This window comes from Schistocerca americana, chromosome X, assembly GCF_021461395.2.
Source record: "Schistocerca americana isolate TAMUIC-IGC-003095 chromosome X, iqSchAmer2.1, whole genome shotgun sequence".
Taxonomy (NCBI): Eukaryota; Metazoa; Arthropoda; class Insecta; order Orthoptera; family Acrididae; genus Schistocerca; species Schistocerca americana.
The window spans coordinates 811,989,235-811,995,234 of record NC_060130.1 but is presented as its reverse complement, the minus strand read 5'-3'; positions in this window follow the sequence as shown (position 1 = coordinate 811,995,234).

The window sequence follows — 6,000 nt, the reverse complement described above, 5'->3', positions numbered from 1 at the left end:
TAGAGAATGGGAGTCCGCACACTTAAACTGGGCACCAACACACTGCCCCCACGCACATTGGGCCGCAATTTGTGGCCATGCATTTCCTGCATCCTGCATATGAAAACAGTGCCCCATTTCTCTGTCAGTGGCAATGGAAGTCACCGTGATCTATGATTCATCTACAATGACGTTACAGGCCCACTCTTTGGTGCTAGCGCTTTTCTAGCAAGTCAATGTATATATTGGCGAGCCACTGCAGCAACACTTCAGTAAGCACCTGAAGACTATGAGCAGCTGTCTCGTTGAAATATTGAGCAGCTTCCACATTATCTGACTCAACACCCGTGAACCAATGAAAGAGTTATTATGTCAGGAAAGTCTTAAACAGCACTTCTGGTACCTCTACAGGGAGGAGATGGTCAACAGAATAAGTGAGTTTGATAAACTCCACAACAAGAGAAACAAGCCGCTGTGCTCTCTCGCATTTTTACTGACATGTCGGAACCAGCAAACTACACCGACATTCGTCAGCTTTGTCCATTATACTAACACTGTGGCTGTAAAGAGGATCAAACGAGCCAGCATGACACTGATGAGAAAAAGAAGCCGGTATATTGGGTGAGAATTAGACAGAATCTCTGGGAGCTTGCTTTCACTACATCTGAATTTCTCACTGCTTCTGTCAGCAGTTTACTGGGAATGGGTGGACAATGCTATGCAGCCAGTTTTGGACTGGACGCGGCAACAGGCTGTGGCACGTCTACTTCCAAGTTCCACTGCCCTACACGACGGTCATTGCAAGAACATCAACCATGTAGACTTACTGTGATTAATTTCACAGATAAACAACTGGTTGACGGTGCAATATCGGTGCTGGAAATGAATAAATTTTGCCTATCAAGGATTTTATCAGTGCACTGAGCAAGGTGTCTTGCAACTTCCGGGTGAGGCTGCTGAAGAAATATGGTGAGAGGCTTGCAGGACCATAACCAGGATGCCCACACCCAAGCAGATCATCAACAATGAAGAATGGATAGTTCTCCATTCTTTGCGGGATGACACAGAAACAATGATTTTACACGCTGACAAGGGATACACTCCTTTTCTTTTGCCTGCAACATCTTACTTCAGCAAGATGACGTGTTTACTGCACAATGCAGTGTAACGTTGTCTCCAGAAGGATCCAACTGATAAAGTACAATGGAAAACATTCGAGCTCCTCAAATCCAGACAGTTTGTTGAACATCTTAAAAAGTGCTTGAGAGTACAAGCACCAGTTCTGCCTTGACTTTATGAGCTACCTAAAATCAATACGGAAGGGGTTGCACTTCGCCCTATCGTAAGCAACATACGATCCCCAACATATTACCTAGCAAAACATCTGGCTTCTCTTCCGAGTCCTTTGGTAGGAAAATGTAAACATCGCATTCGAAACTCAGAACATATGATACAATGGCTGAAGACTTTGTGTCTCAAAGTAGCTGACGTATTAGTGAGTTTTGGTGTGATCTCTTTGTTCACATGAGTACCTCTTGGGGGATTCATTACAACTTACAGGAACTAAGTTGGAAGTGGACATCTCACATCTTTTCAAATGTGTGCTTACCTCGACATACTTTTTATTTATTGAGCAATATTTTGAACAAGCTGATGGTGTTGCCATGAGTAGCCCTTTGTCTCCCATAATTGCTAACCTTTTTATGAAAGACTTCAAGGAAAAAGCACTTCACTCAGAGGTGTTGAAATGTAAATGTTTCTGGAGGTATGTGGATGACATCCTTGTAGTTTGGTCACATGGAAAATCAATGGTTGCAGCACTTCTGGAACTCCTTACCTCCCTCCATCCTAGCATTTGCTTCACCACAGAAGTGGAGAAAAATGAGACATGCTGGTCATAGGTGTCTTGGTCCACAGAAAAGAAGACGATTCCGTGGGTCACAGTGTGTTTCGTAAAACAGCTTACACTGAACTATATTTACAAGGTTCGAGCTACCATCACTCATCTCAAAGCAGTTTCATATTATGGAATCTTTTTCATTGGGCTAGAGTTATCTCAGATGAAGGTAGCTTATCAGCATAGCTTAGCCGTCTTCATTCTATGTTTGTACAAAATGTGTCCTCTGAGAAACAGATCCATAATGGATTTCAATGTGCATGTACTAAAGCTCAAGAACAGTCAGAAGAAACAGAGAACTCCATGGCGTGGTTTTTCTCCACTGTGTTGATGGTGTTTCCTTCAAGATTGGCAGTCTGCTCATGAAAGAGTTAAGATGGTGGTTTTAACATTTCAGGTATTCCACAGTCTTTTCCCACTTGAGTGCAATGCACAGAATGTTTATAAGACCACAGGAAACGGTCAGAAAAGTCCTCCTTTCGGATGTTGTTCAACATCACATGGCTTGACTATAAATGGTGGTGGGTATAGGTGTACAGAAATAAATTTAAATTAACTTTATTTTGAGCACTATCATTGACAAAGAAAATGTCGGATTTGATATTCACCCATGTATCCTGTATACATTACTGATCCTTCCTCAGAGCAACACAAATTTTCTATTAATCAGATACAAGTTTTTTATTTGATACCTTATTTACATTGTGTCTTTTCTGTATTTATGTAATTTATATCTGAAACTATGTACACATGACACTTTCCATAACCTCGCAATTCACTCACTACCTGAATTTATGGAACACAAAATAAATAAATAAAAAGTTAAAATAAAGGTTGACCTTTCATGTGAATTTCTGCACTATGTCATTTTGCAGTATGTTCGTACTAATAACACCAAGTTATATCACCCATGATGATTTTTTTCAGAAAAGATATGTCCGGTTTCACATTTCAATCAAGTTGCAGCAAGCTTCCACACATTGTCTTGTTCTAGGGTCAAGGTATGAAGGACAAACTTTTCACACACTTTTCTCTTCTTCAAAAAGTTCTGTTGAATGTCTTGAGAACACTTGATTTAGAGATGTTGCTGCACTGCAATTTGTGGCAGAATAATACTGACACACTGTGGCTGTAAGTCCACTACATAATACTGCCTGCTCACAACTGAGCGGTCGAATGCACATCTGTTATATACAATCGCTAGTTCAAGCTGCCACCATAATTACTGCACTGGTGTCACTTATACACCAGAAGTAAAAGCAATTTTACTAGATGGGTAGTGTATTAAGTAGTAATATACAAACAACAGAGGTAATGAATGGTAAATGCTACTTTCAAAAAACGTAGCAACTCGTTTTCTGCAAATTGCCAGCCACTCCCCTCCCCACCCCTCCCCTGAAATCATTCATATATATATATATATATATCTTTGGAAAAAAGCTTTATCAAGAATTAACAGGAAATAACATTTTTTATTGTATAAATCTCATGATACATCCACTGCAATAAGTAGCAAGTCAAGTACAGATTTAGAAATAGCTGCTAATCACATTTTCACTGACAATAATAAATGGTTTAAAGTTAATTCACCATCATTAAACTCTGAAATGATGCACTATATGCTGTTCAGAACCTGTAAGAGATTTCCTTCCAGCACGTGTATAACATATGAAGACATGCAGATGGAAGAGGTTGACAGTGTTAAACTTCTGGGATTACAACTCGACAATAAAGTCAGTTGGGAAGGGAATACCACAGCATTGCTAAAGCACCTAAGCAAGTCTGTATTTGCAGTGAGAATGATGTCAGATGTAGGAGAGATAAATATATAAAAAAAACTGCACACTTTCATGCTATTACAAGATCATAATCTGTGGTAACTCATCAAATCAAGCAAAAGTTTTTAGCCAATAATAAAATACCAACAGCCGGTATTATTTGTTAGGCAACCAGTTTCAGCACTACATTATACCTTCTTCAGGCCTGCATATATCGAGTAACCCTTGTGGTAGAAACCAATGCAGCACTGTCAACTGATATCATGAAGATTTTTTTCCCATGGGCATGTGCACTCCTTGGACAGTTGCTGACAACAGTTGCTGACCACTGTCCAAGGTGCCCACATGCCCGGGAGAAAAAAAATCTTCACGATACCAGTTCACAGTGCTGCATTGGTTTCTAACACGAGGGTTACTCGATATATGCAGGCCTGAAGATGGCATAATTTAATGCCAGTTCATAATTTAATGCCAAAACTGGTTGCGTAACAAATAAAACCAAAATAACGGCAGTTGGTATTTTATTATTGGAAATTGACTAGCCGAAGTCCCGCACTCTGGACACAGGATGGAGTTACATTCATTAAAAGTTTTCAACATGCAAAAGTGTGTAATAAGAATCATTTGTGGTGTAAATTCAAGAACATAATGTCGAAACCTATTCAGGGAACTTTGTATTCTAACCACTGCTTCCAGTATATTTATTCTTTAATGAAATTTGTTGTAAGTAATATATATCTATTTCCAACCAATAGCTCAATACATAGTATCAATACTTGGAATAAAAACAACCTACATAAAGACCTAAAATGACATACCAAATGACATACCAATATTCAGGAACAAACATATTCAATAAATTGCCAGCAACCATTAAAAACTTGGTTTCCGATAAAGCATGGTTTAAACAGAGTTTGAAAGACTTTTTGATAGGCAACTCCTTCTACTATATAGATGAATATTTTAACAAGGACTGTTAGACCAGCCTAACTAAAAATGTCTGTTAGATTTCAATTTTGACAGCACTTTGACACAATAGTTAAGATTAGGTATTTTTTGTACGATAAATTTATTAAAAATGCATTACAATGTTTAATTCTGACAGTGTATTAATCCTTTAAATATTAGTAGTTCTAGTTTGCTGTAATGTATTCACCTATTTTTGACACTTTCCTGACCAATGATCAGGGTAGTCAGTATTGTATTCAATTGTTTTATGTTTTTTATGTTACTCTTTCTGAGACATTCCACACCCATGACAATCATCTCATTTTTGGGTCTATGGAACAAAAATGAAATCTAATCTAATCTCTTTACAAATAATATCATTACTTGTGAAAAGTCTGAGACTGTAACTAACACTAACTGCACAGTTTATGCATACTGCATTAGGGAAACACAGTGACTATCTTGTAAAATGTTTTTATTATATATATTTCAGTTTCAGGTCACAGAAATGGTTGTATGACCTAAAATAATAAATAATAAGCAATACTATCTGCTTGGTCATTAATGTCCAACGTGAATAGTAATTACACTATTAAACTTCCCGTGACTAAAAATATTACTTTTGTTTCTGCAATAACCCTCCATACAGGATCACATACTATGCTCTGGCTGTTAAGAAACTTAAACTCAATCACAAACCTGGTGAGAGATCCTCAGAAATCAAGTTTTAGTAGATTGTGATGTGTCATTGGATCAGTAACTTTTCATTGGTCTACAAATTTAAATCCTGGGACTTCAGATATTGTGTATAAAGACAGCAAGTTGGGTGTTGCATGATCAGCCTTTTCAGAAACTGATTCATCATTGGAGGTCATTTCACTTCAGGCAGGTTATTATGTTAGGACTCAGGAGATGTCACAGAATTATGCTACAAATAGAAATGATGAGTGACAAGGTGGTAGTAAAATGGATTAGTTTCGCCCCCCCCCCCCCCCCGACTCCTCATTTTTTATTTAGACTTGCACTCTCTTCCAAATGCAAATGATAGTTCTTAGCTAACCCTTTAGCTAAATTTTGGTCAAGAGTGGAGCTAATTCATTTGCAAATTCTGTATAACATCTGACAAGACTTCTGTCAGGACCTGACATCATCTTGAGTTTTAATAATTTCACATGGGTTTCCTACATCACTAGTACTGATTACTTCATCACCAATCTTTGCAGCACTAAAAGAATTGAATGGTGGTAACATTCCATGATTTTCTTTTGGGAAGTGACATTTGAAGATGGACTTGAACATTTTGGCTTTCGGTTTGCTAATATTTATCTTGGTCCCTGTCTTGTCAACAAATACTTGAACATTAAGTTTCGTTCCTCTGATAGCCTCCACCTAAGACTC